The sequence below is a fragment of the Brassica rapa genome, chromosome A05 (assembly GCF_000309985.2).
Source record: "Brassica rapa cultivar Chiifu-401-42 chromosome A05, CAAS_Brap_v3.01, whole genome shotgun sequence".
Taxonomy (NCBI): domain Eukaryota; kingdom Viridiplantae; phylum Streptophyta; class Magnoliopsida; order Brassicales; family Brassicaceae; genus Brassica; species Brassica rapa.
Genome location: NC_024799.2, coordinates 11,558,396 through 11,573,162, shown reverse-complemented (window position 1 = coordinate 11,573,162; position 14,767 = coordinate 11,558,396). Strand labels below are relative to the sequence as shown.

General features: G+C 34.2%; 1 pseudogene; it reads right to left on the bottom strand.

Annotated features, from left to right (window-relative positions):
* Positions 1–7,660: 7,660 nt before the first annotated feature.
* Positions 7,661–8,260, bottom strand: LOC117134337 (annotated as a pseudogene).
* Between the last annotated feature and the right edge of the window lie 6,507 nt (positions 8,261–14,767).

Sequence of the window (14,767 nt, the reverse complement as noted above, 5' to 3'; positions counted from 1 at the left end):
TTTACAGTCAAAAGGGTAAGTGTTTCCTGTTAATAGAATGAAGACTTCTCTCTTTAGTGCAAAGCTTACTCTCTTGCCGCACAAACCAATATAACTTAACCTCTATTAATTTTTTTTTTTTTTTTTGCAGGGGACCTGTTAAGATTTACCTTTGGCACCAGGCTGCAAAAGATTTCTATAAGTAGTTCACACCCAGTGAAAACAATCCCACCGTGCTTTTAGTCACGACGGTGAACACAAAACGCCTTGCAGGTAACTATTTCTTCCTTAAGGATACCCAACACTGCTAATCCTCACGTTTACTGTTTTGCGAAGCTGTTTGTCATCTGTTGGTACTGTTATCCTTATTTACCTACCTGATGTATTTTGAAAATGCATAGGCAGTAGTGTGGATATTAAAGATATTTATTTTAGATATTTTGCTTTCACTCATGATCTCGAACTTGAAATAAACATACTTGTGCCAAATAGTGTCCTCTTCAAGAAATCACTGCATCGATGTTCTTATGTTAGTGAGTGACCATTGTAAATTAGACTTTTATTACTAAAAGCTCATCAAGTTCAGGTTAGTGTCTAACATTGATTTAGTTTTCTCTCCACGCAACCTCTATATCAATGCTTGCTTGATATGTTTTAAAAAGCGTTTTGTTGACTTTGATTGCTTATATCTCATAAATTTCAGGTTGATTTCTAACGTAGAATTACGTTGCTGTTCAAGCGTATGTGTTAATTATGACTTTACCAATATGTTGCCATTTGTGAAACCACGTCACTAACATGTCTTTTTTAATGAGTTAACCAAAAGCAGGGAATTTAGCTCTCAGTTCTGTGGCATCCTCACGTGTCTTCATAGACAAAGTTGTCCAGCCGACTATTGATTACTTCAGCTGGTTAGTAACTATAGAGCCAACAGTGTTATGTTTGTCAATTCCAAGTAATATTCGAATTCATTCTTTCTTCAGCGACCCTGATAAATCTATTGTTTTCTACATTGTCTCAGGTTCAGTTCTAACCCAGGGATTGCTACTCTGGTTAATGCTGAGGAGGTTACTAAAGCTGAGCCAATGACAATTCTGCAAATCTTTGCTTACATACAGCTGGAATCTGCCGAGGTAAAATAAAAGCTTAAGATAGCTAAGTTAAAAACGTTAGTTCATCTTGAGATCCCACTTGCTGCCGATGATGTAGTTGTTGGGCCTTCTGCAAATGTAGTTAGTGCATTTTCAAATGGCTGTGGATTCATTGCTGATGAGAGAAATTGGAGTGGCAGTGCCATTGACAAATCGCATAAGGCTAAGCGTGCAAAACATGGAAAATTAAGCTTCTAGCACTCATTCCATTCGGTGCATTATGGTTGTCAGATTGAGCCAAGACTATGATTTGTCGTTTTATTTTGAATTTCCACTCTTGCTTTGGTCTAATATTTGCAAAGAATATGCTTCTTTGTTTAGACTTTGATTCATTAGAATGCTTAATGATTTACAGCTTTCAAAAGAAGCACTTGGTATCTTATACTATGACTACTGTAGCTCATCAATTTTTCTCTGATCATTTTAATCGCTATCAGGTACTTCTTCTGCGTTGATTACCTCAACACTACATCAAAGATGTTTTCAAAAATCAACAACCATCCCATTGAAATTCACGAACAAACCCAAACCAATCATTTTCCAAAAAAATGAGGAATACATTGGAGATGGTCTAAGGCATGACCGACGTAAATGATCGACGTTGAGATTTTAGCTTTTTTAATTCTTACAATTCTAATGTTTCAATATAATTTGAATATTCCCTTTATTTTATAATATAATGGTTTAAAAGTATTTTTTTGTTTCACTATATAAATTGTTTTTATACCTCTGCTTATCTGCCTCATTTGTCCATTTAAGACTTATCTTAAATCTTTGGTTACAGTTTTTTTATATTTGGAACATGGGCTATGGTTAATGTTTCTCATTAGCTAATCAGTTTATTTTTTAATTACCTGCAGACCCGTTTGCTGATGCGAATGCTGAGGACTCAGGTGCGGGAACAAAGGAGTACGTCCACATCCGTGTGCAGCAGCGCAATGGTAGGAAAAGCTTGACAACAGTCCAAGGGTTGAAGAAAGAGTATATTTACAGCAATATACTTAAGGACCTCAAGAAAGAGTTTTGTTGCAACGGTACATTGGTTCAGAGTCATGTTCATGTTTATTTTACAGCAAGATACTTAAGGACCTCAAGAAAGAGTTTTGTTGCAACGGTACATTGGTTGCAAACACAATAATTTCATATAAATAAATATATTATCAATTTAAATATCACTAGAATAAATTATTTTCATATGTTCAGAATATTTAATATTAAATCAACCATACAGAGTTTTTTTATCATAGCAAAATTATTTTTATCACGTAAAATACAGTTTAAAAATACTCATGCATTTGAAATATTTAATAAAAAATAAATATCAATTTTTTTACATATCACAAAGTTATTTATTATAATAAAATTGTCCTTTATCGTGTAAGAATATTTAAAACACTTATGTATATATAAAATTATATACAATATATATAGAGAGATATATCTCTTTTATTTTAAAAAATAATAATGATGTAAAATATTATTTTTGGTAACACAATATAAATTATTTTTATATAATGATTATTACCAAATAAAAAATCATTTTAATTTACGATAATATATTAACAAATCTAATTATTTATTTAAGATATGAAGACTTTATAACATAATATAAATTATTTTTAGACAATGATAATTATAAATCAATAAAATTTCTTTTTAATTAATTGTTAATTATATACTAACAAATATATTTATTTATTAAGGATTATAAATCTTTTAGTGGCTTTAACTTTAAGTATGAGAGTTCAGAGGCAAAAAATCACTATACAAATTACGATATAGAGTATTAAAATAAATATAAATTAATTAAATAAATAAAAGTTTAACTATACCAAACAATCTGCGCGTAGCACAGATAAAAGATCTAAGAAGTCAACAAATAAAGAACCGGTATACAAGTCGGTGGTACTTTCTTTTAAAGACAAGTACAAAAATGAAATTTAATAATTTTAAAACCAATCAAAATTTATACAGTACTAATTATAAGCTTTACAATTGTTTTACATAAAAATAAATAACCAAGATAAAGAATATATATATATCTTAACTTATAATTTAGTTAACTTTTTATTAATATTACTAATATCCTACATAAAACTCCAATAAAACACAACAATTTATTTCAAATATTTTTAAATTTCCATTTATGTTTATAATTCTATAACAAGTTTCAGTGTATATCATATTTGTTCTATTTTAAAATATAAATAGAAAACTAAACTAATATTATAGGAAAAAATCCGGGCGTAGCCCGGAAAACCCCCTAGTATTTAATAAAGTAGATTGAAAAAAGTCCCAAAATATTTTGTGTATAGTTATGTAATCATTACAAAATTTATAAAAATTATTTAAAACATTAAATTAACATAAAATTAAGAGTTTAATTTTTATTTTTTGTTGCTTTAGGACCATAAAAGTGTTGGCCGGTCCAGTGGACAATACATCAGGTACATGAAGTCCGTTTAGATATCCGATCGAACTGACAAACAACATTAATACAAAGATGCTTAATTTTTATGTTTGAAGATGAGAATAACCTGAGGATTTGATAACATTTTCTGCGTCCAAGAGATTTCAGGTTACTTATCCTTTTTGAATATCCATGTGCATGTAAAGAAGAAACTGTTATAATGGTCATCCTTTTATGCATGTAAAGAAAGAAACTGTGAAATGTGGTTGATTGTTAAATTTCTCTGATCAGTAGTTTTTTTTTCAGATGTAACAAGAACCAGAAACAAAAACAAGAAACCACATGACATGATATGATGATATAAGTTTCGCAACTAATGTCTAAATTAAGAAAAAAAGTAAATATGTCCTTATAAAAAAACTTGAATATTTTTCTCCAGCTTTGTCTTAATCCTCAAGGAAAATTAACTTTTCTACCGAGAAAATATATCTGACAGAAAAAGAATCTCATTAACAAGGGAAAGTTACCACAAACAGCTTCTGGTGTAATTAATTACTCTGTCAAGTTTACCATTTTCTACCTCAGAAAAGTTTAGAAACAAGAACAAACATGGAAACAACTCTGTCAAGTTTACCATTTTTTACCTCAGAAAAGTTAGAAACAAATACAAAACATGGAAAGTGTATCATTCTAAAGAATCATCGATAAGGATACAACATTCACGGATTTAATCTCCTCTCAAATCTCTCCTTCAAATACTCTTTTGTCTCTCTGTCTCCTTTTCTGTTTGTTAGATTTGCTTTTGTTTCTTTTACCGATGGATAGCCTCAAGGAGACAAGCCATGAAGCCAACACAACGACAGATACTTCCGTCTCAAGTGACTTGCGCCTGGCCAAACGCATGAAACCTACTGTCTCCCCGACCGCGACAACAAAATACAAAGGTGTGGTTCAGCAACAGAACGGTCACTGGGGCGCTCAGATTTACGCAGACCACAAACGGATTTGGCTTGGAACTTTCAAATCCGCTGCTGAAGCCGCTGCTGCTTACGATAGCGCATCTATCAAGCTCCGAAGCTTCGACGCTAACTCGCACCGGAACTTCCCTTGGTCTGAAATCACGATCCACGAACCGGACTTTCAAAAAAGCCACACAACGGAAGCTGTGTTGAACATGATCAGAGAAAGTTCTTACCAACAGAAGTTCAGCGATTATCTAATAGTAAGATCTCAGATGGTAGCCATCGCCAACATCAACATCGTGGGATCAAAACAGCGCCGAGGAGGAGGAGAAGAATCAACCAAGTGTTTCTCTTGCACGGAGCTTTTCCACAAGGAACTGACACCGAGCGATGTTGGGAAGCTCAACAGGCTTGTGATACCCAAGAAGCACGCGGTGAAGCATTTGCCTTTCATAAGCGAGAGAGACGAGGGCGAAACAGGAGGAGCTGTGGAGGATGTTGAGGTTGTGTTTTACGACAGGGCGATGAGGCAATGGAAGTTTAGGTATTGTTACTGGAAGAGTAGCCAGAGCTTTGTCTTCACCAGAGGATGGAATGGTTTCGTCAAGGAGAAGAATCTAAAGGAGAAAGATGTTATTGTCTTCTACACTTGCGATGTCCCTAGCAATTTCAAGACTTTAGAAGGTCAAAGCAACAAATTCTTGATGATTGATGTTGATTACTTTACAGATAAGGGTTCCGTGGAGCCCAAGGAAGTTAACGAGATGGTTCATAACGTTTCTGAAAGAGAAATGAAGACAGAAAACTTCTTTGGCACGAAGGTAGAAGAAGAAACCAAATCCGAGGTGAGCAAAGGAGGGTTCATGCTGTTTGGTGTTAGGATTCAATAGCTACTTTAATTAGAGTTTGGTTTTTATTTGTATTACGCAAGGCTTTTGATTTACAAACTTGGTGCTTTTCGTTTTGATATGTAACATTAAGTTTACCAAGATTAATGTCTCTTTTTGATCAAATAAAAGAAGATGCTTTTTAGAGTTAACATGACAAAGACACTTAGATGCTAACACTCCTACCATAAACAAAACAATACTAAACAAGACATCTAACCTATACTAAAAGGGGAATATGGTGAATGGGGAGGGTGTCCACGTCCTCACAAAAATTCAACCAATCAAAATTCTCTTTTTTAACACGTCATTTCTTCTTAAGTCGACAATGAAAAATGATGGGCTTCTTATGAACTTGCTCATTCTATTTCTTTACAGCCCAGATCAAGTCCACTTTTGCAACTTCCATCATCTCTGTCGCATCCCATCTACTTCGTCTTCTCCGTTACAGCTATCCATCCTATCAATCATTTGTGTTCTTTACTTCTCTCTTTATGGATTCTTTTCACCTCCCTTTCTTTCTCCTCATGAATAAATGGCTAAAAAGTTTCGTAATTTCGTCTAAACTTACTTCCAAGCAACCCCGAAAGCCTACTTTGAAGAGCCTGAAGCTATGGCGATGAACAGGTACGCCTCTTCTTTCTAATCTGGCTTTTTCCTTTTCCGTTCGTCGACATCTTCTACCTGACACACATGGACAGGGCACTATCGTACAAGGTTTCATTATCAATGAAAACAACCCCTTATCAGCATTGCTCACAACTCGGTGCTGTCCTAGATTGAATGGAACTGCTTTTCCATTGATTCGAAGCGATTCAGGTTTAAGCCCTCAAAGGAAACTGTGACGTGAAGGCGATCTGTACGGTAAGTTGTATCTTTAATGATCCGAACTATAGAATCAGGATATTGTATCGCATTTCCAAGATAGAGCAACCTCACCTCAGTCTCTGAAATGATAGTTATTGGTTCTGCAGATGTATCCGGCCATCTCAGGCTAATTGATGGCCAACATTTCCCTATACTTCAGACCTTTAAGCTTAAAGAGTAAGAAAATTATATTTCCCCTTTTAATGAACCTTATCATTGACTGTGTGGATTGTGCATTCAAGTTTAATCCTAGCAACGATTTGTCATATGCAGAGGACCTTTTATAAATTATCAAGTGCATCCTATGGTAAATTATCTACCCTTTCTTCAATACCCATAATTCAATGATACAACTTTTAGCTAACTACGTATCATGTTTTAGGTTAGCAGAGAACCAAAGCAATGGTGCATTAATCAGTTCAACAGAGGTGACCAAGGTGGAGACTTTTACTGGCGATATCTTGGCATGACTGTGTGAAGGAAATGTCTCAGGTACTAAAACTTTGTTATATAGAAAGAAATATGAGCACTTGCAAACTAAGCTTATACTTGCAATTTAAGAAAACATATTGCATATTTTGAATTTGCATTGGTACAAATGATGATGGTGTTATATGGCTTGCAAGTTGCAACAGCTGCCAGTCTAAACTGTATAAAGGGCCAACCTCATTAGTCTGCCCAAAACTGCAACAACCAAAAACGCCATCAGGATAGCCAAGTAAAGTATCACAGACTCCTGCTTATTTGCTTATTTACCCAACGCAGGTATCTAGAGGAACTGTCCGTTCACCGACAATGGCGACAAGGCTAATCTTTGATGTTGTGTTTCATGTACTCTTCAGTCTCTTTGTTATGTAGCTAAGTGCATGTCTTCTTCTCTTTATATCTTTTTGCTTTCAGGAAGTTAATAGAGAAATCAGATGAATGGTCCCTAAAGGTATTGTTTTTGTTGTTGTTGTCATTGCAGTTGCAGTTGCTTTGTCGATGACAAAGAAGAAAAGAAAGGGAGCAGAAGGAGAGTATTGTTAATGATATCAGAGAGTGTTGAAAAATATAAAACCAAAGTTAAAGAGTATTCTACATATCACAAGGTCAGTCTCTCTATCTCTTTCTCGAGAGATCTAATTTGATACGTAAAACCAATCTAAAACCAAAGTTAAAGAATTAGCTAGACGGTAGTAATTATGCGTTTTATAATAATTTATAGAAAAATATTTATATGGTAATTAGGCGATAGGGAAATTATGCGTTTTATAAAAAGATTTAGAAAATTATTGATTATTTTTTCAATATCTAAACCTGTTTTTTTATATAATAAAATCGTTTAAAACATTGTTATGCCACCTCTAATGGTTTTTAAGAGCAGTCTGTCAAACGATCTTGGTGGATTGAACTCATCTGGTTTTATGTTTTCAAATTAACAGCAGGAGCCTGAATAGCCACATACATAGCGGGAGCATTGAAAGTCTCAAACATGATCTGAGTCATCTTCTCACGGTTAGCTTTCGGGTTAAGAGGTGCTTCAGTGAGTAGAATGGGATGCTCCTCAGGTGCAACACGAAACTCATTGTAGAAAGTATGATGCCAAATCTTCTCCATGTCATCCCAGTTGTTGACAATGCTGTGCTCAATAGAGTAATTGAGAGTTAAAATACCACGTTTGGATTGAGCTTCATCGCCAACATAAGCATTCTTTTCTCACATACCAACCATCACTCCGGTGTGACGTGGACGACCCACAATGCTGGGAAACACAGCTCGTGGTGCATCATCACCAGCGAAACCAGCCTAAGTCAAATAATAGAGACATGATCTCAGACAGAAACTAAATGATACATTGTTCCATGGGATCAAGAAACATACCTTAACCATTCCGGCTCCATTGTCGCAAGGTTGAATGTCTTCACCGTCAGCCACTTTGTTACCTTTCAGCAAAACAAAAGGATTTGATTTTCTTTTTAATTTCTTTAAAACATAATTTTTATTACCAAAGACAAATGGAGATCAGTCTTGTAATGATTATGTCTATGTAATAGAATTTACTATGTACAAAGAACAACCTTAGATCGAGAATCTCTTAAACAAGTAAAGGGAAATAGCTTTTACATGGCTATTATCTATGGCTTTATTGAAACGATTTATATAGTACTTTAAAATATATATTTTATAATTTTATTACATTACATTATATTTTCAATTTATTTATCTTGGAAAAGGATTAATTAATATCGTGTGAAATAATTAGTGTAAATATTAAAATTTGAAACTCTTAGAAAATGTATCAGTTGTTTTTATTTTAGATTTTCTTTAACTATATCAAAGTGAAATAAAAATCAAAAGAACAAATATAAATCATTACATTTTCCTTAATTTTTTTTTTAATAGTTTTATGTACACTAAAAATCCATTAGTGATTCTTTCAACTCAAACCAACAAATTTTAATAAAATTTACAATATAACTTTAAATTAAAAAACATATTTATTATTTTTAAATGTTTTATAAAATTAAAATATTAAATACTTTTATTTTAACATTATAAGATTAAATATCGGCTTTAAATTTAATTATAACATGGTGATATTTTGGTTTTTAAATAATCCATTTTTAATTTACTATTTATATAATCAGTAAACATATTTAGTTAATAAGAGTAATAGTTTTGTAAAATAAAAGTAAGAAATATGAGTAATCCATAATACTATTAAACAAAAAAGTAAAAAAAATAAGTTTTTTTTTAATTTGATAAAAAAATTTTGAACTTATAATAAAATATTAAATAACTAAAATAAACATTTAAGTAGGAAGATCATACCAATAAAATAAATTAGGTATATTATATACCGTATATATTATTAATTATATTATATAATTTACATGAACTTATGCTATTATATTTTAATTGTTCGGTTTATATACCTAACCATATCCATACACCGCGGTTTCTTAAAAATGACATCCATTCGGTATATTCGGTATTACCAAATCCAAACCATTTTTTCTATTTTGGTTCGGTTTGATTTTAACTGGTTCGATTTTACCGGATTGAACACCCCTGGCTCTGCCAATCAAGGCCTAAGTTAATTACTGATATAAATTTCAGTATGCATAAATAATCACCTTATAATGAATATTAACATTACATATTAATTTTAATTAAAACGTGTATACCTTAATTGATTGGTCCATTGAAGACCCAAAACTGGCGAAAATATAATTAGATAAATATAACCATTATTTAGAAAATTTTGCCTTTGTTATTGACATATAATTAGACTAATGGTATAGTTAATAGCATGTCTATACATTTACCAGTTTAACCGTACATTGTAATTGGAGAAAGAAAACAAACAAAATCAACCGAAGATTTTTAAGGTATATGAAATAGCAATTCTGTGCAATTAAAGAATAAGACAATAAAATTGTAAAAATACAAAATAAAACAAAAGTATACACAGAAATAAAGATTTAGTAAAATAAAATCATAATATAATTGTGACAACCCGCCCAGTAGGCCTTAGGTTCACAGTCCTGCAGGGCACCGATCCCAACCTCTCGATTATGAGTTCTCTATCACTCCATAATTAGATTGTTGAGAGAGTTGTTAAAGGGTGAGGTTCTGGGTTCGAGGCTCACCAACAACCTAATTATGGAGTTAGTGAGAACTCATAAGGGATGGATTGGGGTCGATGCGCTGCAGCGCTGTGAGACTGGGGTCTACGGGGCGAGTGGTCCACGGGACGGGTTGTCACAATAATTTCCATAATTGATAGTGCTCAGTTATACTAAAAAGTATAAATTTACAACATACACAGTTTTATTTACATCTTTAAACCTATTATCTGATTAAAATGATTTAAAAAAAGTGCACGCATGAAGAGTTAGAAAATATACGATAAAATATAATACATAACATTAAAAATACATTATCACTGATCACTAAAAATCATGTTGGTAGTAATAAAAATGAAATGAAAACACATTTATTAAAATCATAGAACGGCATGCACCAAGATGTTTTTAAATATACAAACTACAAATTAAATATGTTCAACGCAAACACATATAAAAATGAGACATCATATTTGGATATATTTTAAATAAATAATTTAAATATATTATATTCTTGATAATTTTAAAATTACTTAAAAATAAACTAAATTATTAAAAAAATAATATACAAATAAAACTAAAGCAATATTTTGTAACGTCAAAATAATAAATGAAAAAAAATATTATGTTAATAAAATAGATTTTAGATTTTAAAGACTTCTAATTCATGTAATATTACAAAATTCGAAATTTGTTTATTACAATTAATTTTACCATTAGATATATTAAAATAATATTCTAGATCGATATTCAATTGTCAATTTTCAACTATTACACGTAAAAAAGTATTATTTAGTACATTTTTTTAAAAAAAGGGGGTTTTATATTTTAAGTACGTTATTGGAGTACTTTTTCTTTCCGTGAATTTATTCGGGATGAGATTCCAATCTTTTAAACTAAGATAATTTATCTTCTATACATAATTATATTTTTTTTACATAACTCTAAAATTTCGAAATTGATTCTTCATATTTTATTAGTTAATTGTGTTACATATAATAGAAATACTTACTTCAAACTAAAAATATAAAAAAATCAAATTTAAAAATTAGTTATATAGAATTTAATATACAAAAATTAGTTATATAGAATTTTTCCATAGCTAATATAACTTTGAAAATATTTAATACTTATATATATATTCACATTATGGTTTATGTAATTTATAAATATTTTACTAAGTATATGAATTAGTTAATAATAATAGACTAGTAATTTTTATGTTTGGATGTATATGTTTTTTCTTTGACAATGTAAAAATATAAATTTGCATGACATAGACTCTAAGCTACTTATCATAAAATAACTTAATATTATAGAATTTATAAATGAAGTGCAAATAAAATGTTCCAATGTTTTTTCTAATGTCCAACAATGTTTCGTTACACATTTTCAGAAGTTTATAAAGGAAGTGTACGAGACACTAAGAGCGAGCCCACAATGGAACGAAACCCTACTTTTGATCACTTACGACGAGCACGGTGGATATTTCGACCACGTTCCAACACCGGTTCGCAATGTGCCTAGCCCGGACGGTATAGTCGGACCAGAACCATTCCTATTCGAATTCAACCGCTTAGGTATTCGTGTACCAACAATAGCTGTGTCTCCATGGATCGAGAAAGGAACGGTCGTACATGGACCAAACGGGTCACCATTCCCATCATCTGAATATGAGCATTCTTCGATTCCGGCGACTGTAAAGAAACTATTCAATCTATCGACGCCTTTCCTCACAAAAAGAGATGAATGGGCAGGGACGTTTGAGAACATTTTGCAAATCCGGAAAGAGCCTAGAACTGATTGTCCCGAGACGTTACCCGAACCGGTTAAGATAAGAATGACTGAGGCGAATGAGAATGCTAAATTGAGTGAGTTTCAGCAAGAGCTTGTACAACTAGCTGCGGTTCTAAAAGGAGATGATGTACTTACAGCATATTGTGAGATAATGATTCAACATGATGGAACTAGAAGAAGAAGCTTGAAGACTGAAGCGTGGGTTAATATTAGCGTGGGAAACACTTTGACTCAGCTAGAAGGTCTTAGAAAAGAAGAGTTATTGAAAGCACGTGAGAGGCATGTGCGATGACTAATCCTTATAAAGAAACAAGTCTTCAGCTTCTATAGATACGAGAGATTGACGAAGTCATCGTCTTCTTCCCGAAAAAGCTTCAAGAGAGTGAGAGAGAGATCAAGAGAGAGAGATACAGTGAGGTTGTATTCTTGGGTCTTGGGGTAGTCTTTTCTCTAGGATTCTCTTCCCTTGTAAACCGATCAGAGTGTGATCGGTGGTGAGTGATATTCGTGTATAAACCCGTCGGAGGTGGTTTCCGATTCATCTATGGAAGTTGGGGATCGAAAGATCCTAACCGGACGTAGCGGTTCGTTAACACCGCGAACCGGGTGAAATCGAGTGTGTTCTTGATTCGTGAAGTTCGCCGGAATCGATCGGAGTGGAATTGACGGAGCTCAATTCCTCAACAAGTGGTATCAGAGCGCAAGGTTATGGCGATGCGTGGATTAGCTTCGGATCTTCAAGTGATTCGTTCAAGAAACGAACCGGAGGAAGAAGAAAGATGAATCGTTACGGGTTTGCGATATCACGAGCTAAGTTGGTGATTGATCTTGGATCAATTAATTATGGAGTCTGGAATCTGTTATGTGATGGAGATTGCAGGTTCTGGAAAGAGGAAAGATAATCAAAGATAACGTACTCTTCGTCAAGTTTCAAAGAAGACGAGCGTATGGTTTACCGTTACGGAGACGTCTCGAGCTGAGGAAGGAGAAGGTATCAGCTGGGTTCATGTTGATATCGCCGGTCTTGAAGAAAGACAGAGTCTCAGGGAAGAAACTCATCCCTGGTGATGATTTCAAGAGGGTGAAATCATGGCAGCTAACGAGAGGAGGATGTCTCAACGCTGAGAGCTTTCGACGCAGGGTTATGTTTGTCAAGAAAGAATCAAGCAAGAGTAAGGCTCAAATCAGGGATGTTTGTCAAGATTAGATGCACTCACAAGGTACATCGTGTGATGTATTTCGTTGATGTTCTTGGTACTCATGGTTGGTGATTCTCAAAGAATTGAAAGCTGGTTGGAACACAAGAGAGGCATACTGGTTTTGCAGAAGGAGATAGCCAAAGTTGTACTAGGTTCAAGTTGTTTTCTTTGGTTAAATTCTTGGTGTGAAAGGAGTACGTGCTGCTGGTGTTCAAGTGTTTGCTGGGGGAATAAGCAGGAGGTAACACACTTAGATCGAAGAACTAGGGGACGCCTTAGGTGGTTTGACTACTGTGTGTTGGTGGAAGCTTTTACATCAGTTTTGGTTTTCAGAGTTCAGAGAAGTATATGGTGTTTTGAGTATGGATCAAGACCAGAAAATCAGTTTATGAGAGCAGGGAAATAACTTTGAAGGCTTTCAAGTTATGGTTCAGATTTGAGGGAAGCTTGTGTGTTTGATTAGTCTCAGAGGTAAGGATCAGAAGCTCAAAATCTGGGAAGTCTACAGAACGTGGTGAATGTGGTCAAGAGGTTGATCATGAAATCTGTGAGGTTCAGATGGTTAGTTCTGAGGCGTGGTGAGCTTTGAAGATATGATCCAGGAATGAAGGAAAAAAAAAAAAATTGTAAAAGGCCAGAAGTGAGTTCTACAAGGAAGCTCCAGAGGTAGAATACATCTGGGTAAAGTTCATGTCTGTGGGAAGAACATGAAGAACGTGAACGTTCTCAAAAGATGGCTGGACAGAGACTGAGGCAAGATCATATTGGAGTTCTCAGTGGCAGCAAGAAGAACTTGTGGAGCAGTGTTATTTTCAGAGGAGTTTCTGAGAAGAAAGCCCAGAGAGTATCAACGAGTTCAAGGTTCAGCATGGTCTCATCAGATGAAGGCTTCAGCGTGTGGTTATCATATGTGAAGAGGATGTCGGCAGTCAGCATGGGTTCTTCATAGAGGATATGAATTACAAAGACATCAAGGCAGAGTCAAAACAAGAAAGAAGCACAGTTCGAGGTGGAGCTGTGTGAGGGGATAACCAAGCTGAACAAACTCAAGGAGGTCTCGATCAGTAGCGAGAAGGAGGCAAAGAGTGTTATCAAAGTCAAGAGGGAATCAGTTTGGAGCAGAATAGATGTGTGTAAAGCAAATAGACAGTCTGATCTGCTGAAACATAAATGCTCATGTGGGAGCTGAAGCAAGAAGCTCTTGTGGTGTATTGCATTAACTGAGACAAGCTCAGGTCAGAGCTGTTGTGACACAGGGAAGTAGTGTCTTAACTTGGCTGGGAAGATGATTACTCTTGGTGCAACTGATGGTGGAATCAGTGGTATAGAAACCTATGGAAAGGGAAGTATTTTCTAGTTTACTTGACAGTGGGCTTTAAAATGGTACATTCCTAACGGCCAAAAGCTCGGTTCGTTAGTGTAATGAAGTACTTGAAGATGGCAGCAGGAGTTCTGTTCTGAATGGTCAGAGTTCAGTGACAAGGAAGAGTCAAGATGTCAAAGAGATACAACATGAGAAATGTCTCAAAGATTGACACAAGTTACACATTCAAAAGAGGGAATGCTTGCAGCAGTGAAAGCCAGTTCAAGTTAAGTGGCACAAAGAAGCAAATGGAAGCATTGTGGTGATCTTCTGGTATAAGCGATTTTTTTTTCAGTGGCTGCAGAGACAATGAGTGTGTGTCATGAGGCTGAGACACAGTATCAAGCAATGATCCATGGTTGAATAACGAGACAGTGATGTTTAACTCTCAAGGTGGAGCTAAGTTGAGAAATATTTGGAGTTTGTTGAAGGATTCAAGCTTCAGGTGGAGTCTCTGCAAGTAAATAAAGTATAAGCCATTTAAGAGGTTTAACTGCAGGTGGAGTACTAAAGTCAAGACGGTTTCAGAGGATGGTTAGCT